This window comes from Giraffa tippelskirchi, chromosome 3, assembly GCF_054371585.1.
Source record: "Giraffa tippelskirchi isolate mGirTip1 chromosome 3, T2T-mGirTip1v1.2.pri, whole genome shotgun sequence".
NCBI lineage: Eukaryota > Metazoa > Chordata > Mammalia > Artiodactyla > Giraffidae > Giraffa > Giraffa tippelskirchi.
This window is the reverse complement of record NC_137277.1, coordinates 173903430-173926786: the sequence shown is the minus strand read 5'-3', so window position 1 is coordinate 173926786 and position 23357 is coordinate 173903430. Positions and strand designations below refer to the sequence as shown.

The 23357-nt window shown below is 37.8% G+C and overlaps 1 long non-coding RNA gene across 1 annotated transcript in view; it reads left to right on the top strand.

The window, feature by feature from the left end:
• Window positions 1-23357, top strand: part of LOC145541921 (uncharacterized) — a 76207-nt gene that overhangs the window by 4855 nt on the left and 47995 nt on the right. Inside the window, exons 2-3 of the long non-coding RNA XR_014079414.1 lie at window positions 3542-4082; window positions 6566-6686. This is a non-coding gene — a long non-coding RNA (uncharacterized LOC145541921). The remainder of the gene's footprint in view (window positions 1-3541; window positions 4083-6565; window positions 6687-23357) is intronic.

The following is a 23357-nucleotide window of genomic DNA, read 5'->3' as shown; positions in this document are numbered from 1 at the left end:
TCTCCAGGGGATTTTCCCAACTCAGGGATCAAATCTGGCTTTCCTGCACTGCAGGCAGATTCTTTACCAGCTGAGCCACCAGGGAAACCCAAAGTATATTTTAAATCCATCCATGTTTTACTATGTCCATCACCGCCCACTCTAGTCGACGAAACCAGGAAACAATTTCTTACTATTTGAAACAGTCTCCAGATTACTCTCCCTTCTCTCATTCTTATGATTCCCATGTGTTTATCTTCTGGGCAGTCAGAGTAAGTTTTCAAAACGCATCAGAAATATCTGATTGTATTATCTAAATTCTGTGAACACTACTTTGGCCATCCATTGTTCTTCAGAACTAGTCATGGCCTTAAAGGCTCTTCCTTGTCTGTCTCTACCTGCCTTTACAACTTCTCATCCTTACTCTTACTGTCCAGCCACACTGTCTATCTTCTTATTCCTTTTCTCCCTTTACTTCCCTCCTTTCCCTACTGTCTTAGTCCATTCAGGCTGCTATAACAAATTGTAATAAACTAGGTGACTTGTAAACTATGGAAACTTATTTCTCATAGTTCTGGAAGCTGAGAAATCTAAGATCAAGTCACTAGCACATTCATTGCCTGGTGAGGCCCAGCTTCAGCACTGACCATGTCTTTTCACTGTAACCTCACATGGTGGGTGATGCAGGGGTTCTCAGGGACTATTCTACTAGGGTACAGTCTCATTCACAACCTACTTACCTTCCAAAGGCCCTACCTCAAAGGACGATCAGACTTGGGATTAGGTTTTCAACACAGGAAATGTGGAGGGATGTAAGCATTCAGCCCTGAATCACTTCTACCTACATTGGAGATTATTTTTCAAGCTCATTCTCAACTCAAGGTCTTTGCCCTTGCAGTTCTCTCTTCCTGGAATACTCATATCTTCACATGGTGGACTTGTCCTTGACATTCTAACCTTGGATCAAATGTCATTATCTGAAGGACATCTTCCTCACTAAAAAATCACTACCCTTTTAATTTGGATTCATTTTCCTGGTAACATCTCTTCTTTGTTTTCTTGCTGCTGCTGCTTTTTTTTTTTTTTTTGTAATATTTCTAGTCTGCCTCTTTCACTAAAGATAATGTGACTGTGTATCTTCAGCGTTGGCATAGTGCAAAACTAAGTAAATGGATGAAAACATTAAAATGAAAACATGAAATATTATTGTCTCCCCAACTTGGTTTTAAAAACAAAAATTCACACTTTATGGAAAGTCAGTACAATTGAGTAATTAATATGTATTCTGAAACAAGTAGCTTGATTTGAAATCCAAGGTCTGCCATTTACTAGTTACATAATCTTAGGTTCAACCTTGAAGTTTGATTTTCTTATATTAAAAAAATAGCTATAATATTTACCTTGTAGGGTTTTTATGAGAATCACATGAGTTAGCATAAGTAATGAACTGAAAATACTCTGTAGCACACAGTCAACTCAGTATTAGAGTGTACATTAAATTAACATTCATAATATTTATAATATTCAATAATAGTATTTTATTAGTGAGTTATACTAAAATGAATCTAGCAAAAGTTTATTGACAAAATGGCTGAACATAGTTTGCAATTTTATACTTAAATGAACAGGAAAATAACAGAAACTTTTTTTTAATTATTACAAAATAAGACTGAGAAGGCCCTAAATTCTAACTAAAATATTGACATAACATTTGTATGGTACTATGCTATATACAAATAATGTGCCCTATGGCAAGTAAAGTCATACTCCCACCATCCTAAGAGGTATATATTATCAATAGTTTAAGTATTGGAAAATAGAGGTGTCATGAAATTCATTCAATTGCCTAAGGCCCCTGTTTCTTGACCTATAGAGTCAAACCTTGAACACAACTCTCTGGACTTCATATTCTGAACTTTCTCAGTATGCTGTCTCACACCTTTTGTTGTAATATCCATCAGGCAGTCTATGCACATGTTTGAGGCAGCAGCAAAGTAGGAATCTCCCATAAATGAGAAAACCATTTGAAAATAGATATTTCTGACTGGTGCTGAAGCTCCAATACTTTGGCTCCTTGATATGAAGAGCCAACTCATTGCAAAAGACCCTGATGCTAAGAAAGATTGATGGCAGAAGGAGAAGGGGGCCATGAGATGGTTGGATGAAATCACTGACTCAACAGACATGAGTTTGAGCAAATTCCAGGAGATGGTGAAGGACAGGGAAGCCTGGCATGCTGCAGTCTACAGGGCCACAAAGAATTAGACATGACTTAGTGACTGAACAGCCACAAAATGTTGCAGTTTTGTTTTATTAAACTTCCTTTACTTTCATAGTTTAGTCTGTTTTCATTTTGATCACTATGTGTGTACGTGGCATCATAAAATTTTCAGTTCTTAGACTCTCTAAAGATCCAGAGAAATAAACATCTGACCTTTCATGTACCAATATACTGGCTTGGCAGAAGTAAATTCTTGGGACTTACATATCAATGATAACTGTTAACACTAGTTCTCTTGGCCTTGAAGATATCTCTGAAAGATAGGACCACACATGAAACAAAAATAATGATTTAGTCTTTATATCAACCCATTTCTTGGCTTTGGTGCTGCTGAAGGCAGTGGGAGGTAGAGGGGAGGGGATGGTGATGAAGAATTGATACTAGTGACATTTGATTCACATGGAGTTGAATCACATTCACCCCTATATGGAGACTTATCCATTCCCCTAATCTCTCTCATCCTGGCAGGCAGACGCCATCTGATAATAACTCAAAATTCTTTCTCATTGGAGCCAATTCTGAACTGGTGGTCTGGAGAGAAACTCTGTATTGAATTACCAAGTAGTTCCAATAGAATCACTTCCAACAGTCATTAACGCTGATGGAATACCCATTTTTGAAAAACAGTACGGAATTCCAGATTTTTCCAAAAAGAAAAATTAGAGCTCAACTCCTTTGTTCATGTTCCTCTTTTTAAGAGTGTGGAAAGACCTTTTTTGCAAGAAAGTAAAACATGCCCTCATGTTTGGGAGAATGCGTGGAGAATGCCTCCATAGTCTCTTCATTTCTGCTACCATGAACCTCCCACAGTATTCAAGGTGTAATGGGGAAAGCTCAGACACTGAGGGGTTGGCAGAGGGTTTCTGTAGCTCAAAATACAAATAGCATCTTGGCTGTGTGGTCCAGTGGTGGCTACATATATCACAGTTTTGTGAATCTAAATCACATTCTCTTTAGTGGAGAATTACCTCAGTTGATAGAGTGAAAAGACTGTGTTATACTGGACACTATTCTAATCAAAGGAAGAGACACCATTCTATTTAGGACAAGGATGAGGTAATGGGAGTTGTTTGCAATGAGAGGACCAGTTCTTAATTGTTAGCATATGGCTGGGAAATTCCTGAGGCATTGGTGTGGTTTGATATTTGTTTTAATAATCCTTGATCAGAGCCTAGAAATTTATATCAAAAGGAGAGGTAATGTGTCATTTAAAAAATGACCAGAATCCTTTTCTCTTGGCTTATATATATATTTTTTTAATTTTTATTTTTGTAATTCTAGGATGCTTCACAGTAGGGATTGGATATACCTTATCCAATAAGGACCAGATGGGGCTGGTGAAGCAAGCCGAAAACACATGTGTTTGAGAAGCTGATACTAAGATTATAAGCCATTTCTGTTGGCTTGAAATGACAGAACCACAATTATCATGTTTTTGAGCCAATTCTCACATCAAGAAATTTCTCGAAGAAACTAGATCCTTCTATTTTTTTCTTTTTTACTAGATAAGTTCCAAGGGAACTTCTCATCCTAGATTCCTAAATGCTGTTATGTTGTTGTTGTTGTTCAGTTGCTCAGCTGAGTCTGACTCTTTGGTGACTCGTGTCAGCCTCATGGAGGTGATGGAATTTCAGCTAAGCTATCTCAACTCCTAAAAGATGATGCTGTTAAAGTGCTGCACTCAGTATGCCAGAAAATTTGAAAAACTCAGCAGTGGCCACAGGACTGGAAAACATCAGTTTTCATTCCAACCCCAAAGAAAGGCAATGCCAAAGAATGTTCAGACTACTGCACAGTTGTGTTCATTTCACGTGCTAGCAAGGTAATGTTCAAAATGCTGTTATCACATAGCTCATTTAAATAAGTGTCTCAAAGGTTCAAGTTTTCTCATTCCAGGAGTAAAAGACCAACTTGAGTTAATAGTTTCTGTCACTCAGTAGTGGCATTTTCCTTTCTTTTTTCATGCTCTATTGGTGCTGTATAAGACAGTGCTAAGGATTAATTGCAATTATCATCTTCAAGGCAGAAATGCCACCTTATGAAGCACTACTGAGTGTTTTATAAGCTGCACTGTGAATGCATGTCCAAGTCTTATATCATGTACGTGTGTGCTCAGTCCTGTCCAACTCTTTGTGTTTCTATGGACTGCATGTAGCCCACCAGGCTCTTCTGTCCACGGGACTTATCAGCCAAGAACACTGGAGTGGGTTGCCATTTCCTCCTCCCGGGGATCTTTCCGACCCAGGGATTTAACCTGTGTCTCCTGTGTCTCCTGCACTGGCAGGTGGATTTTTACCACTGAACCACCTGGGAAGCCCTTATGTGAGAGGAAGCTAAATTTGAAATCCTGCTAGATTATACAAGTTGAAAGTTTATCCATAACTCTCTGACCCCACAGTCCATCTGTAGACAGATTTGCACTTTGTACAGCTCTGAAAGGCGACACATCTTGATTTGCATTGAAGTGGGAGGGATTGCCAATGAATGCATCCAAATCATGAAATATTAATAAAGAACACACAGGGCTAGTCAGGAGGTGATTTGGCAACATGGGGTTGGGTATAGCATATTGGGCTTGATTTTAGGCTCCATCCCTTGACAGCTGTGTGATTTCAACAGCTTCCTTAACTTCTCTGTTCCTCACTTTCTTGAAATCAGAGACAAAATAATAGAGGACTCATGAGTGCTGGCACTAAAACACATAGCCCACCTTCAAAGCCTGTGTCTGTCTTGTACCATGGCCAGCTGTGGCACCGTGGGCAAATTGTTTCATTGAGACTCCCTGGCCCTTGGTTTCCTCATCTCTAATGTGCAGATAAAAACAATGCTTATCTTACAGGGTCTTTGTAAGTTTTATGTTTATTAATCAAATACTCTTTATAAATGCTTAACATGGTGGCAGACACTTAGTAAATGAGCCATGAATGGTCCCTGATTCACATATTCGAGCCACTAGACTCTGTTTTATCAAGAAAGAGAATAAGGTGACAGTCTCTTCATGTTTGTAGAACCCTTCTTCTAACTGACCACGACATATGAGGGTTTATGCACCCTGGATGGCAGATTTTATAAAACTGTTTTTCCAGTGAGCTGGTCTAGAAGACTGGGTCTGAGTAATCATTATGTATGGCAACTGACCTGAAGATTCCATATTCTATTTTCTTATGAAAACTGTCAAGTTCTGGGAGGGAAAGCAACAACTCCCACAAACACTTGAATGGAGATTCTGTTGTGCCACAGATTAACTGGGCCATTTCTTAACAATATATTAGTAATCAGCATGAATTGAGTAAAGATATTTTTGAGTCCATGCTAAATCTCTTTCCCTCTGTCACTTAATCTTCAAACAACCCTTGGGAACTGCATCTCTGTTTTAGGGGATGAAAGATAAATTCCATGACTCAGTCTACACAGCCTGTGTGGTTTGATTTCTGCGTGCTTCAGAGCAGTTATTCTCTCCTCTTCTACAACTCTCTTTTCACTCATTCATTCACCCATTAGCCTTTCATTCATTCATTCTGCACACAGGTACCAAGCACACAGGTGATGCTCCAACAGTGAATATATTAAGTCCATGTCCCATTGGTCCTCATGTTCTAGTGGTGAAAACAGGCAACCGAAATAGATGTATAATCTTATGGAAATAACAAATTTGGAATTCAGGAAATGAAGAGATCTGAGCATTAACTGAAGAAAATATAGGCGTGAAACATTCCATGCTGTAGGGAATAAAAGCATAATAAGCCTGAGACAGGGGGTGCTTGCCATATTCAGGAGTGGGTGAGTGATAGCAGAAGGGGTACCAGTGTCACCCCCACTTTATAGTCTAGAAAACTAATCATTAAAGAGGTGATCCATGCTGCTCTCCGTGCAGCAGGCACTCCTTTCTTTCCTCCTCAATTCCTTATCCAAGTTAACAAATGCATCTAGTTTATCATTAAATGCTTCTCAACTTCTTTGTTTTGTTGTGTGTGCATTGCTTTATATGATTTCTCCTCTATATTCTTCTCATTTTAATGAGTTTGAATAGGCTTTCCAAATCAATCTGTGGTTGGGATTGGGAGTTAGGTACAGATGCAATGCTGTGGTGATTTTTTTTTTTTCTTTCCCAGTGGAAGAGTGACTTGTTCACTAAAGCAAATAGCTCTGCCCTCCATGACTTCATCTGGTGGTAACAGTAGTTCCAGTGATGATGTAGAACTGCCTCTTCTTTCTCTTCCATGGATGAATGTGAAACGTATCAATTTTTTTGTGTTATGATACAGGAAACAAAAGATCATTTTCCCTTGTTTTTTTCTCCTACAGTTACATAGCTTCATCCATCCATGATTCTTGTTAGACTAAAAATGTCAAATGAAAGCAACCCAACCCATACATTGGGATACATACGTATTTTCCAGAAAACTGCAACCTTCACTTTGGCTGGGTGAGTCAAGTTTGGTGTTTCTCTTTTTGCAATACCACTGGTTGAGTGTGCACATGACTTGAATTTCTTTGAGTTGTGAGAATATAAATCCAGTAGATAAATGTGAACAGTGGATGTTTTAAAGGGGGAGAGATTGATTAAGAGTCTACTAGCTTCATTTAACCCATCGGCAGGAATAGAGAAGCACACATAGAGAAGGAACATGTAGACATTGGGGGTGGGGAAGGGAGGGTGGGAAGAGCTGGGAAAGTAGCAATGACGTACATATATACTACTGTGTGTACAATAGATAACAAGTGGGAACCTGCTGTTTAGCACAGGGAGCTCAGCTCAGTGCTCTGTGATGACCTAGTGGGGTGGATTGGTGGGGAGGGAGGCTCAAGAGAGGGGATATATGTATACATATGGCTGATTCATGTTGGTGTACAGCAGAAACTAACACAACCATGTAAAGCAATTATACTCCAATTAAACAAAAAAGGAGTACTTCATTTAAAAATTTTTAAACAGAGAAAACAGTTGTACAAATGAGTAAAACATAAAGTGGCACACTGATACTCTTTGTTGTCTGGGACTGAGGTTTGTTCCTTGCAGTTATCTTATAAATGGCCTCCTAATGAGTCATCTAAGCAGATCAATAAATATGCCACTAACTGTTCCTTCCATAATTCCTGAAACAATGGTTGAAGTTACAAGAATAATACTCAAGTTGACTGAAATATGGACATTACTAATACTTACAGAATACTCTGACTCTACTGTCCTGAGGCACAGCAGTTTCACTAGTGTGAGCTTTTAGTTGCAATGATCTTTCTCTTGTCAATAGTGTTGATTTATTTATTCAGCACCACCTGGCATGAGCCATGTGTCCAAATACTATACTAGCACGAAAAGCTTTGCTCTATTCTTATGCCATAAAATATCACTCCCAAATCCCAGCAGCTCTGTGGTTTGTAGCATTCTTTGCAAAGACTGCAAATGGTTCATATTTTTAAATTGTTCTTTATGTGAAATTCTACTGAAAAGCCAATGAGTCTTGCCAAAAAGAAGTTGTAGGAGATGTAGCGGACTCACACCTAAGGAGCAAAGCATTTTTATCTCATTTTAAGAGTATTTACACATTCTAGAGGTAATTAAAAGATTCATGAGTATAAAGACCTTAGTAATAGATATTGATTTTGGGGGAACAGATCCTTAGAGTAATGGAGAAGATGATGGTTTATTTTTTCGCAGAGCTCTTAGAGTCATTTTGATGCAAGAAGGCAGAAATGATGTGTTTGCTGTTTTGCTGACTTGACTAGATCTAATTAGATATTGATTCTGAACTCTGTGTAGAGAGGACAGGAAGAGAAGCTGGAGGAAGGTAATGAGTGAGGGCCCAAGCTTTCTTTAGCTTCCCCCAGAAGAGCTCTTGAGCAATGGGAAGTCAAGGAATAGCCACTTTTTGCAGGAAAATGTCTAATACAATATAAGCTCACAAACTTACTGTCAGTTGAAATTCAAAAGACAAATGAAGTATATTTCAATGCACTTCCAATTATTTGCTTCTAATTATAGCCATAAAATCAAATCCAGACTAGCATAGTTCTAAAGGAGTAAATTTTGAACTGATCAACTTAACAATTAGAGTGTCAATTATATATGTGTTTAGAATTTGAAAGCAGCAAGCTTTCCTGCAGATTTGAAATGTTATTTCCACATAAAGTTTGCATCTTATTTATAAAAACTATTCCTGATTCTTTGGGAATAAGAAACATCAGGCTAGGTACTATCAATTTATCAAATCCTCTAATTACGTATAGGCAATAAAACTGAGATTTTACTATATTGAAAATGATATTAGGCCATTATTCTACTTTATCTCTCTCTCTGTGTGTATGTGCGTGTGCTCAGCTGTATCTAACTCATTGTGGCTCCACAGACTGAAGCCTGCTAGGCTCCTCTGTCCATGGGATTTCCCTGCCAAGAATACTGGAGTGGGTTGCCATTTCCTTCTCCAGGGGATCTTCCCAACTCAGGTATTGAACCAATGTCTCCTACATTTCCTGCATTGGCAGGCAGAATTTTTTACCACTGAACCACCTGGAAACTACTTTCTCTGAGTATGTAATTGCTCCTCTTGGTAGCAGAGGAAGATTTCATCCTCATGGTAAAAATGGAAGAGAAAATATTTATGAGGAAAAATATATTCATCATCCTAGATTCTGTCTGTGTGACTACCAACAATGTCATTTAAAACTATTTACATGTGTCTGACACCCTTTGGCGTACAGCAGAAACTAATGCAACATTGTAAAGCAACTATACTGCAATAAATACATAAATGTACGTTAAAAAAAAAACTACTTACAAAAAGATATGGTACAGAATGAGATGAAAGGATGTGACATTTCTCTAGCCCTGTGCTAAACCTGCGTCTTACTTGAAGAAGGAATGAAACCCAAAGAAGGCTCAAATTCTGCTCCAAAAATATGCTGCCTCTTCACATACATATCTCTGAAGAATGTCTTGTTTCATAAACAAAACAAAACACAGTATTGAAATGATACTTTCCATACATTAAGCTGCATTTTAAATGGCACCTTGGATTCTTCATCAAGGAGTAGGTTTCAGATACTGAGCTTCAGATTCTTTCAAAATAAAGTGGGAAAAGTGCCTGCTTACAGAAAAATTCTAAAGGGAAATGAGATGGTCTGTAGGCGTGTTTTAATTTCCTGGAAGAAAAGAATGGTCATCTGAAATCAATCTTATGGATGTCTTTTTTAAAAAACAGTGGATCCAATAAATTCTATTTGACCTGCAAAACTGGCATTGGGCCTTCACACACTTACCTAGGCCATCTTCCTTTTTTGAGTTTCAACCACACTAGGTTGAAACACCAGTTTACAGAAAACTAACCTAGATTCCAGGGAAATCAAAACAAAATGGAAGGTGAGAATCAATGTCTCCATGTGTTCCTCAGGATTTCCACTGAGTCCATCTAGTTTATCTCAAGACAAGAGCTTCATAGAGTGTTATCAATATTTGATCATCTAGAACTGTAGTAAGTTCTGCAAGCCACAGAAAAATTAGTATGTAAGATATATGTTGGGAGAAAGTTCAAGTTTCTAGTTTTCTAGTTTTATTCGCTGTAGTGAATGAGTTAACAGGAACCTATTCTAGTTTTCTAGTTTTGTTCACCATGGTGCATGAGTTAATAGGAATTTATCTGCCACTCCATACATATAGAAATGCTAGATAAGTTATAACAAAAACATCTGCAAATCTCATCTCAAGGAAAGAAATAGAAGCCCAGTATTTCATAGATTAGGAAAGAAAGCAAAGCCAGAATGATAGAGAGGAAGTATGTCTGACGGTCAAGAACACAGACTCTGGGCCAGAAAACTTGGGCCCAAAACCCAATTGCCACTTATTGACTCAAACTAATATTAACATCAACAACAAATCAAACTTCTCAGTGATTTATTGGTCAAAGTAGATAGCATAATGGAAGGTGGAACACACTATGCTTAGAAATGAATGCAAGTGTAAACACCACATATCAAATTGAGCAGGATGCATCCAAAGTGCTAAGCAGGCAGAAATTTCTAGTCTTCAATCTATGTACTAGAAATGAAGATTAAAAGTTAGTAATTTAAGAATCCAAGTCAAAAAATAACAGCAAAACTCTGGAGAAAAGAAAAAAGTAATTATAAAAAATAAGAGCAGCAAACATTAGTGAAATAGAAACAAATAAAAAATAGAGAGGATCAGCAAAGCTCAAAGTGAGTATATTAAATGTGGATAAAATGCAACAATGTATGACAAAATTGAGCTATAGACAATTAAGAATATTAGGAACATAACAGACATTGCAAGAGTTAACGTAGAAATGTTTTACGATTATGAGCATACACTAGACCATTCTTTGTCAACGCATTCAGCATTTTTAAGAAAGCAATATTTTTCTTAAAAAATATTAAAATACATTACCACCACAAGTGATTCAGGAGAGCATAGAAAATCTAATAGTATCATAACACTTTAAAAAATCATATTAGTATTCAAAGCAGCATCTATTCCTCCTCCTGTGAAATGCATGCACAAAAATACACACATTAACTAACATAACAAACAAAGGAAACAGCAGCCCCAGACAGTAAGCCAAGTTATGGCAGATGTTCAAGGAATAAGCAATTCAAGTTTGCTACAAACTCTTCAAAAAATAGTGAGTGAGAGATTTTTTCCATCTCCTTTTATGATGCTGTTATATCTTTGGATATTGACTGTATAAAAAGAGAAAGTATAGGGCAATCTTACTATGGAATATAGATTCAAGAGCTTAAATAAAGTTAAGTCAACCTGAATTTTGGATGATATAAAATATAAAACACATCAAGATCAGGTAGGGTATGTTCTGAGACGCAAGAATGGTTTAACATTAGAAAACCTAGAAAAGTATATCAACACATGTCATGATGCGTTTCGCTTCAAGTAAGAAAGAAGCCAACAAAATGTAGCAAGTATTATTTCACAAAACATGAGATCCAGAGGTTGAGCAGTTTCAGAGTTAATTCTGGAGCACCATTGTGATCAGATTCCACTCATCTTTTCTCTCTACAACATTCAATATGTGGATGGTTCTCTGCATAGGTACAAGATAGTAGTAGACATACTAAGAATATTCAGAAAAGTAAGGTGAGTCCCTGTCATGCCCTTTTGCCAGTTCCCCAAGCAGAATATGTTTTATGTGTTATTTGCTACAGTTGCATCACTCTACCATGTTTAAACCAACCACTGGGAGAGATAATAGATTTACTATAGTTTTAGTAATAATCAAAATTCATGGTAGGAGGTGGCGCTAGTGGTAAAGAACCCACCTGCCAAAGTAGGAGTCATAAGAGGCACAGGTTCAATCCCTGATTCAGGAAGATCACCTGGAGAAGGAAATGGCAACCCACTCCAGTATTCCTGCCTGGAGAAGCCAAAGGACAGAGGAGCCTGGCGGGCTATGGTCCATGGGGCTGCAAATAAGTCAGACACCACTTAGTGACTAAACAACAACAAGGTAGACCTGGAATAATGGCTTGGGTATAGGCTGCAGTGTTAAAACATACAGAGGAAAATGTGAAATCAGTTTAGTAGTTACAGCAAGAAGTGAATGAAATCCAACTCCAAATCCTGAGTAAAAGTAACAACAATGAAAATCACTTTAAAGAATGGGGGGAAAAAAAGGAAATTAACATGATAAACTTAATCCTCCAAAATTCTTAGTGTCTTAAAATGTGCATCGAGGAACTAATCAAGAATGACAACCAGCTCTTTTCACTTGTATTAAATATTTTAACGAATATTCTCATCTTATATCTGAAATGAAATGCATTTGAAATGAAATGTAAGGATTGGCTAGAAAGAGACAAAAATGTTATTTTTTGTGATATATGATCATTTGCATGAAAAATGTTAGAGGATATATTGCCAAATTAATATAATGCATAAACTGGCATAAAGAGCTTCTGGATACAAAATCAATATACATATGTAGGACACATATGCCCTTTTACATAGCTGAATTTAAAATGTATCTAATGTACAAAAAGATCTAATTTACAATACCAATAGTGAGATATCTAGCAATAAATCCTTACAAATATTCATGGAGAGGATTATAGAACTTTATGGCTGCAATTGAAAGTTCTATTTTCTCAAATTCATAGGTAAAAAGTAAATAAATACACTAATTTTATAGTATTTTTTAAGGATTAAGTGATGTATTATATAAAAACCATTTAAGACTCTTTCTTAAATAACAATTAAAATAGAAGCTTTTAAATAAATTTTATAGAAATATTTTATTATTTTAAGAGCCTATAAAGTAGTCTCTTAAGAGCCCTGGAATTCCTCAGAGCAATTTGAAAACCACATGGCAGCATTTATATTTTTCAGGTAATATAAACCAAAGTTCAACATCCCTTTTCTGACCCAAGCCAAAGTCGGACTTTTCCCTTGGCTATAAATTCTCTCAACCTTTATGGATACAGCATGTCCCATGACTACTTGTCAATTTGCGCTTTTCATCTTGGTTTTTTGTATATTTATAGGAATGTTTTGGCCCCCCAAAGAGAACAAATTCTCCAGTTTTATGGAAGATCCCTTCTTTTTTTCTGTCTCATGAAACAATCTGTCTTCATTTATTACACAAATATTTTAAGTGACTACTCTGAGTCAGGCACAGTCTATATTCATGGGATAAATCAATAAATGGAATCAACAAAATCTCTTGCCCTCATGGATATTTCAGGTTAGTTCTATGCTGTGCTTAGTTGCTCAGTCCTGTCCAACTCTGCAACCCCATGGACTGCAGCTAGCCAGGCTCCTCAGTCCATGGGGATTCTCCAGGCAAGAATACTGGAGTGGGTTGCCATGCCCTCCTGCAGGGGAATCTTCCCAACCCAGGGATCAAATCCAGGTGTCCAGCACTGCAAGTGGATTATTTTCCTGTCTGAGCCACCAGGGAAACTCTTGCAAGTAGTAAGGGGAGCAAATATTGAACAATATACCTAAGAAATTAGCTAGTTGTGGCAGAGACTGTTAGCTGCCCACCAGAATTCTATTATCCATCTTTCCTGGGCAGCAAGGTGCCCTTGCAAAGTGTGTTCACATGGCTAAGTTCTTGCCCATATGATACGTATAAAGTGATGTGTGTCATTTCTTGGCCAAGGCAGATACAACCTTCCATATCCTCCTATATTTTATCTTCTGTTGATTGAATACATAAAAAGAGCAGGTCCCTAGCAGATAATGGAACCACAGAATAGAAGTAGCCAACCACTGAATTACAATTAAAAGAAAAAAAAGCTTCCCTCTACTAAGGAATATTGCTCTGATCTGTTTCATGTGTGACATATAAAGTTTATTGTGTTTGGCTCTTAGATACATTTGGCTTTACTTGTACTGCAGTCCATTGTGTCCTGTGTACAATAAATACATAGTATACTTGAAAATATTCATTACAAAGAGAAAAATAAATTGAAAAACAGAGCAAGGTCAATGGGCATGGATTGCCCAAAATGTGAGGTCATTGCTGTTTTAATAGAGTGGTTAGGGTAGGTCCCTTATTGGGAGGGTGATATTTCATTCTTGAAAGAAGGGAGGGAATTATTCAGGTTGATACCTTGAGGAAGAACATTGCACTAATTTCAGCATGATGGCTGTAGAGCAGGAGTGTACCTGGCGTGTTCAAGTCATACCTGGGAGATAGCTCGTGGTAAAGTTTTTATTCTGAGTAAAGTCAAAGCCAGTGTAGGGCTACGACTAGAGGAGTGAGTTTGGTTTGAAAGGATCATTCTGACTGCTTTGATGAGAAGAGCTGTAAAGATAGACCTAGTTGGGAGGTTATCACAGTAAACTACTAGATGGGGGTTGACAAGGACTCAGTCTCTGATTCGTTTTTGGGTTTTTTTGGACATGCCCTACGGCTTGCAGGATCTTAGTTTCCTGACCAGGGAACAAACCCACACCCTTGGCAGTGAAAGCGCAGAGTCTTAACTACAGGACCACCAGGGAATTCTCAGTAAGAATCAGCCTGGACTAAGGTTGGAGGCAGTGATAAATAACTAGATTTTGCATGGATTTTTAGAGCAGGACCAACAGTATTTACTTTAAATTTGAAATCAGGGTATAGACAAAGAGAAGAGGTCAGGCAAGGATTTAGGCCTGATTAATAGAAGGTGTAAATGCAGCATCAGACTGAGATGAAGGAGTCACTGAAAGATAATGGGAAGAAATTCTGTTATGAAATTGTTAAAATTGAGGGGCCTGTTAGTCTTATGTTAGTATTGGATCATATGAAATTGCTGATATTCAAGCTGATACCACTGTAAAAATGGCATTTTATATCATTTGACCTGATACAAGTTTGGAGTTCAGGAAAAAGTTCTGGAAATCCTCAGTATAAAGGTAGTATTTCAAGCTATGTGACTAGATTAGATCACTGTATAAGTCAGGGTTCAATCGGAAATCAGAAACCACATGAATGTTCTTAACAGGAAGGTGTATTATAAAGAGATGGTAGCCAGGTACTAGAGAGCTGAAAAGACAGCAAGAAGACACAGTGTCCAGAAGCAGTTACCATTCCTTTGCTGGGGATGCAAAGGGAAGAGGTTGGGAATAATTAAACGTAAAGTCTTGAAAGAGGGGTCCATGGCACTCAGACCTCTGAGGAGGTGGCATCATTTGCCTGGTATTTAAGAAAGGGCTGATCCTGATGATGTGGAGCGAACTCTAAAACCTGGGACAAATTGCTGCTGCTGGAATCAGCTGCTCTTCCACGGTCTGTCTCTTCCATGGTCATTCATGTTTCTTCTCCCTAATTTTCCAGTTTACCTCTTACACCCCCATTGTGTGTGTGTGTGTGTGTGTGTGTGTGCATGTGTGTGTGCGCGTGCTCAGTCGTGTCTGACTCTTTGCAACCCTGTGGACTGTAGCTCGCCAGGCTCCTCTGTCCATGGGATTTCCAAGGCAAGAATACTGGAGTGGGTTGCCGTTTCCTCCTCCAGGAGATCTTCCCAACCCAGGGATGGAACCTGGGTTCCTTATGTTTCCTGTATTATCAGGCAGGTTCTTTACCACTAGCGCCACCTAGGAAGCCCTGATACATTAGATATTTAACTATATTTGGGGGTTGCTGCAAAGAGGAGCAGGGAAATGGAATGATGTTTAGGGAAAGAAGTCAAGTAGAAGGATTTCTTTTTTTAAAGAATGAAAGACATGGTAGCCTGTTTGTGTGCTAATGGAATGATCAAGTAGAGAGGTAAGGAAAGATACCATAGAAAAGTAAGAGAACTCCTCCTAGAACAACATGCTTGGGATGGCAAGAAGGGATGGAATCAAGTGCCTGAGTTGGGGGATTTGCTTTAAGTAGGCTCATGGGTAGTTCATCTGTGATAACAGAAGGGATGGTGAGTTCTTGAGGACAGATGCTGAAAAGCCTGCAGATGTGGTGGTGGAATCTGTCAACATTCTTTCCCAATTGCTTAAATGACTGCTTCAATTTTTCATGTCATCAACCGAGAGTGAAGAAGGCATAGAACATATGTAATAGTGAAGAGCAGCAGAATCCTTGGCCAAGGACAAGGCTTTAGACACTAATTCCTGGAGCCTCAGCTTCTTCATCTGAAAAATATTAAAAAAAAAAAAACCTTTTGCAATATAAGTGCTATTAAATCCTCTTGCAATATGGAAAAAAATGTAATACTGATGTCAAATATTATTAATGAAAAAATCTATACAAAACAAAGTGGAAACACTTTTTTAATAAAAATATCATGGAGATATACATATATATACACACACACACACACATATATATATATACATATATATATATATACATATATATACACATATATATATCTTTGAATTTTCCTGTAAATACAGCAACATGAAAAATCATTTATTACTTTCCAATGAATATGTATTTTAAATTGACTTGTTTTACCTGCATTCTCTGGGAATCTTTTCTAGCAATGTTTGGGTTAAAACTTAAATCATTACGTTGAAAAGTCCTTGATGTCAGAGGTATCTTGTTAAGTTTTCAGTATTAAATGACCTCACATATAGTAGGAGTGCAGTAAATATTTTGAAATAATTTAATATATCAATGCTGGTCTGTTAAATAGTATTTATGAGAGAGAGGGAGGGAAAAAGTAGAGGAGGAGCAAAAAAGAGAGAGGGAGGAGAGAGAGAAAGGGAGAATTTATCAGATAAAGCCACATCCTAGATAGTATGAACATTTCTTTTCTGATGTGATAAAATCTATCCTTGTGTCCCTGAAGCTATTTTCAAGTCTAGTAACAAAATGTCTGACAACTAAAGTTACAAGAGTGTTCTCTCTTCTTTGAGCCATCAGTGGATTTAAATTAGATATAAATTACAGGCACCCAGGGAATCCTGAATTATTACTAGTGGGATGAATTAATATTTCAGGTTTAATTTTTTCATTTAAAACTTCTTCATGGAAGGGAAAGGCTTTTTGTGCATGTGGGTCTTAAATGAGATGTTGAAAGAAATGGCAGCTGAGATTAATGAATAAGCAATCTCTGTGCAAGCACTAATCTGGGCAGACAGCATGACTGTTTTCATGTTTGGACCGTGTTAAATCTGTCTTTTCTGCTATTTGAAAATTAGCTGTCTGTAAATTACATGCTCAAAAGTTTGAGGCAAAGGGACTTTTCAAACAAATTCATAATCCTTGCTCTTTTTCTTGTTAGATGTCCCAGACCATGGCCATATCAGGTCATCCTTTGGAATAAATCAGTTTTTGTTCTGATCATTTTTTGAAGATTGGATGAAGGAATTGAGAAATTATTTGTAACTTATCTGACTTATTGCATCATGCTGTACAAAAATGCCAAATATCTTTTTTAAAGCAATTCCATGAAGTACTATTTATATATCATAAAATTCACTCATTTTAAGAGCAGGAGCCAATGAATCTTAGTAATTTTATAGAGTTGTACAACCGTTGTTGCAATAAATTTTCAACCATAACTGTTATCCCAGAAAAACCCCGGATTCCATTTGCAGTTGATCCTCATTCCCACCCTTAACCCCAGGCAACCACTAATCTACTCTCTTTCTCTATAGATCTGCCTTTTCTAGACATATGGTGTAAATTAATCCTATACTACACAGGCTATTGTGTCAGGCTTTTTTCACCTAGCATGTTTTTGAAGTTCGTCCATTCTTTAGAGGTCTTTCTACATGTAGTTGAGATTCTTAACAGAACTTTTCGTAAAGACTTCACGTTGCTGTTGCTGTCACTCAATCACTTCCGACTCTTTGCTGCCCTTATGGACTGCAGCATGTTAGGCTCCTTTGTCCTGCACTATCTCCCAGAGTTTTCTCACATTCATGTCTATTGTGTCGGTGATGCTATCTAACCATCCCAGCCTCTGCTGCCTCCTTCTCCGGTGGCCGTCAATCTTTCCCAGTACCAGGGTCTTCTCACAGAGTCAGCTTTTTGCATCACATGGCCGAAGTATTGGAGCTTCAGCTTCAGCATCAGTCCTTCCAATGAACATTCGGGGTTGATTTCCTTTAGGATTGCCTGGGCTGACTTCATAGCATTTATTTTATTGTGATTCACAGTTTCCGTTGTAATTCAGTCATCCTCATTGGACTGCAAAGTTGTTGGGGCAGGGACCCTTTCATTCCTTGCAAACAATCGCAATTTAATTTGCTCTATTACTGGCACTCAATTAGTGTTTGTCATGAATGATGGAAAAGTTGATTTTTCACTTCTGCCCTCTGCTCCCTGTTGCAGATCATTTGCTGGGAAGCAGATTAGAAGATGGAATTTAGTGTGCAGATGTTTATTAGGGAGTATCCTTGGAAGGGAGGAAGAGGAAGTGGGGTTGGGTCCAGGGAGAATTGAGCTGGGATATATACTCTATGATAAACTTAGCCAAACCTACAGGGAGCTCTGAAGCTGAAATGGCCTGTCAGGGTTGTCCTACGTTAGGATGAAATGGCCCAGCCTTTGTAATTCTTTCTCATTAGTCACTGGACCTGGGCCAGCATGTGAAGGGTGTGGCCAGGACCCAGTGGCTTTCTTCAGGACGTGACAGGATGTCCTTCATTATAGGGGACCTGAACTGTGCAACTCTGTGTTTATTGAGTTTCTACAAGTTCTTTTCCCCTAAATGTTAGTTAAGGCAATACCATGATCATATTCTGCTAAGTCATCCAGATTTTCTATATCTGTTACGAAAGATCACTGCAATATATGTTAAATTCTGCCGTACTGCTGAAATAGTATTTTTGTGCATAACAAATATTTTTGAAAGCTACATCAAGTCCTTGTCAGAAATGTTTAATAGTTTCAGTGTAAAATTTAGGACAAATGAAGCTTAAAAGACAAACGGATTTTCTAGTCGTTTTCGAAATACCCTAAAATTATCCTGTTTCATCATTTTTGCTAGAAAGTTCTTCCCCCGTCAACATATGTGGGAGAAGTTGTTTTAGATTATTGAAACTCTTGGGTGAATAATTTATCAAATTGTCAGCAGCTGTTTTTTTTCTAACAATAGATTTGAATGCATCAGTTGTCTTTCACTTTTCAAACTTTAAAACAATTTTAGAATGTACCAAAAACATATTCATGAAACTTTTTCACAATGTATCCTGTAATATCAAATTGGGCAGTGATGCTTTTGGTCTCCCTAAGTATAGTATCAGTGCTAAGAGAATTTTACTCAACATTTAATATTTTATTTAAAAAAAATTAAATTTCCATTTGCTGGCACCCTACTGATCTTCTGGATTTATAACACGCCTCTCTTTTCAGCATTCACCACTATTATCTGTAAAGTATTTGTAAGCCAAGAAGGGTTGGGCCACTTAGAATTCACATTGTGAGTCTTCTGGGGATTACTGGTGGATCTCTTCTTGCTGCTGATGCTCTCATTCTAAGGACTAATAGTAATGATAGGGTGCTTTCCACATCCTAGGGTTCTTTACTAGGTATTTTCCAGGATGTGTACCTAACCAAGAAGGAGAACTTTTGTTCCCTTTGGTGCCACCTCATTGGTGATGCTGGCCACTTGTTATTTATTCCAAAGGCTCCATAAGTTCTACCAACTTGAGGAACTAGTCTGTATAAGAAATTTTATGTGCATTATCTTATATTAATTCTCATATCAGCTTTCTTTTTGCCAAGTACTTCAGTTGTTCTTTAGATAAGAGAAACTTGAGGTTCACAGAAAGGTCAGGTAATTTATCCAGAGTTCTATAATAAGGAAATAATAGATCTCATACACCAAAGCTGAGGCCAATTCTCTAGTGATCATGTTCACAAAACTTGAGTTGAGCCAGTCAAGTTCTATTACATTTTCTGGGTCTTACAATGCAAACGGCTGGGCAGCTTACACAGTTGTGTGGACCTGTCATAAGACTTCTCTACTCTGGGCCTTATTAGAACATTCTGAACTAGCAGCCTTACAAAGTTCTTGGTAAGTGGACTTGCTTCATAGTCATTATACATGAGTGAATGTTGCCTCCAGAATTCAAACAGTCTTTTAGATATTGTGCCTCCTTCTTAGTGAAAAAAGATACTAGATGCAATAACTTGTCATCTAATATTCAACTTTGGAGGGTGTATCTCAATTTGCCTTGGACCTCTAGAGCCCCAGAAATTTCACTGAAGTGGCAGGCTGTTTAAATGTTGTTGGGTTTATTTCCCACTCTCTGGTATGCATGTGTTTCGCCAGGATATTTGTACTTCCTCCTCGGCACATTCAATCAGCATACCATCATCAGTATGATGAACTGACATCATCTCTTGTGCAATGCAGGATGATAAAGTGTCTCTGGACTGGATTTTAATATAGGGCTATAGATCTGATGCATCCCCAGAGTAGTACAGAGAAAGAGCATCACTGTCTTTGTCAGGTGAAAGCAAACTGCTTGTCAGAGTATGTATTAATACAGAGGATAAAAGCACTCAGACCAATAGCTGCATATTTTGTAATAGAGACTGGGTTGATTTGCTCCAGCAAAAAAACCACATCCAGAATGTCATATTCAATTTAAGTTGTCATCTGATTAATTTTTCAGTAATCCATTTCATTCCTCTTACACATAGACTAACTGGGGTAATTGAATTGGGAAGTGGTTGGGATCTCTGAAATTTTCCAGAAAAGCAGTTTTAGTTTTGATTTACTATTTTGACAGGCAGAGGCAGTTCTAGAGGCTTCTACATAGCTTTTCCTACAATAGCCCTCACTTTGTACGTCAGGGAAACAATATGGGGATTCTGCCAGTTGCTGAGAATGTCTTTTTCAACGTTGATTTCCAGGACTCGAAAAATAACCATGCAGTGGGTTTAGGAACCCACGAGACCTATTGTGAACTACATCATAGGCAAACTGCTTAATCACATGGATTTCATAAGCTCCTATCCTGGATCTTATTAGACCTTAATCTTATTGACCTTAATCTTATTTGAGTCCCTAGGAATCAGCATCAGTTAAGCCTCATAATTAAGTGTAGTCTAGTCAGTTAAGTCAGTGTCTAGTAATCCCCTCAGTTTCTGAGTATTTTCTTTTATTCAATTTACTTCTCTGTTAAGTTACTCTGGGTCCCATTGGAGAGGACTAAGAAGAAAATACACAGTGTAACATTTTGGCATGTTATCGTATATTTCTTTAAGGGAAGCCAGGCTTCCATTCAGCAAACTCTGAGCCAATGAACTGGGTCACGTCTAGAAATTGGCTAAGACGTCTTGATTATTTTGTGGTGATTCAAGTCAGATTTCTGTTCACAAGGGTAAGAGTTCATCACTTGGAGAAGTCAAGTAAAACTTGTGTTCAGTTCAGTTCAGTCGCTCAGTCGTGTCTGACTCTTTGTGACCCCATGGACTGCAGCACTCCAGGCTTCCCTGTCCATCACCATCTCCCTTGGCTTACTCAAACTCATGTCCATCGAGGCAGTGATGCCACCCAACCATCAGTCTTAAATTGAAGAAAGCTTCCACAGACTATCTATGTATTTCTGTCCTAGGAATACCACTAACTTTGCAAATCAAACCATTCTGACTCCAGCTTCAGTCCTGGTACCTATTACAGGAACCATGCTTATCCCGTCTCTACAAGTTAAACCCCATCCCTTGCATCCCGTCATTCTGGAATCCCATCAATCCCATGGGATTCACAGACCTCATTTTTATATCAACATCTCACTCTTCTTCCTAGGTTAAAGGTATCATTCACTAGAAAACTTATCATGGATTTTGGCATTCTCCTCACAAATGTATTTCTCAGAACTCTGGTGAAAGGAAGTAACTTCTGGAATATCCTGGGTCCGTGGATAAAGTTTAAAAAAGTAGATGATAATAATATTACTCTAACATTCTTATTTCCCTAAGCTTTTAGCTAGCTCCTTAAAGTCTTAGATCCCTTTTTTAAGCGTGTCTTCTTGAGTATATCAAGGAATTTTGGGTACTTCAACTTCATTTAGCAAAGGCCACTATTATGTTCAAGAAAACCATTAGATTCACTTTGCAACTCAAACTATCTCATTGCATCTAGACTCCCTGGATTGCATACCATATCTATTAATTCACCTGAATCCAATATTTTCAATTTTCTATCACAGTCTAACTTTAGGATCCATTCTCATACATATTTTTCAGGTTTCTTTCAACATAAATAGTGGAAAGTTTACATTATTTTCATGTTCATGAGACCTCCAGCTAATTCATTCCTGTTTTGTTGGAGCTTGCTGGGACTTGAGTATGGCTTAAGTCTTGAAACAATCAATGGCGATGAGAGTGAGTCTTGAGGATCATTAAGCTCCTTGCAAGTCAGCTACATTAGGATAGCTTAATATGAATTTTTAGATAAGAGCGGCTAATGTTCTCAGATTAAAAAGGAAAGACAGTTCCTCCCATCAAGCCTGGTCATGTGGATTTGGGTGTTCAAGGTATATCTTTATAAAGCTCATTGTAATTTTCATGTACCACATTTCAATTTTCAGAATCTCATCCCTTTCCAGCTTCAACACAAGAGGCACCACAAGATTTGAATTTAGTTTGTCCACCAGTAGGATCATATGTTAAATTTGTTTTACAGATATTGTGGCTGTATAGCTATAGGAGATGAAGAATTTGTTTAGGAAAGTTATAGGAGAGCTCTGATTCTTTACCTGAGCCATGGCCTGGAAATTTTCCATTCCAAGCTCATCTTTTTCTTATTCTCCATTCATTGTCTCACTCAGAAGCCATCAACCAATCTTACAGTTTTATACTCTAATTACCAGTACAGTATTCTATTAATTTTAGCCCTTTTTATCTTTCAGAGGTGAAAGCCTTCTATAGGCTTTTCATTCGTGGTGACTAGAGGTGCTAAGTTGCAATCAAATTGCCTCTGCGGAGCATATAACTTCCCATTTGCTACAGGACATAAGTCACTGCTATTTTTGTTTTTTTTAATTTTTGAATCTAGTTCTGTCAGAATCATATTCTCATCCTTAAGTATTTATTTCCCTGGAATCAACTCCATTACCAAAAACCATATCAGTCAGGGTTTGGTCAGGGTAACGGAAACTTTTCTCTGAATTCTAGACCTAGAATGTTTGTATAGAATTAGGACGTTGTGGTACCGAGGGCAGCTCTGGAGTGGATGAGAGAGAAAAATCATCAGCAAAATTGCTCCTAAAATTCAGAGAGCAGCTGGAGAAGGGTGGGGATGTGACAGGTAGGATATGTCTGAAGCAATAGAGTGACATCTGACACCTTTGATACACGTGTCAAGGACCACCCTAATGCTCATGTCTGGACACAGATCTGACCATTCTACCTTCCCAGAACAATCAGTTCTGGTGCATTTCTTATTTTTATTTTATTTATTTATTTTTTAATTGAAATGTTATTTTTCAGTGTTGCATTTGTTTCAGGTGTACAGAAAAGTGATTCAGTGATACATATGCATATATTCATTCTTTTTCAGATTATTTTCCCTTTTATGTTATTACAATACATTGAGTATAGCTCCCTGTGCTATAGAGTAGGTCCTTGTTTGTTATCTATTATTTATGTATGGTGATGATGATGAAAGTCGCTTCAGTCATGTCCAGCTCTTTGCGACCCCGTGGACAGTAGCCTGCCGGGCTCCTCTGTCCATGGAATTCTCC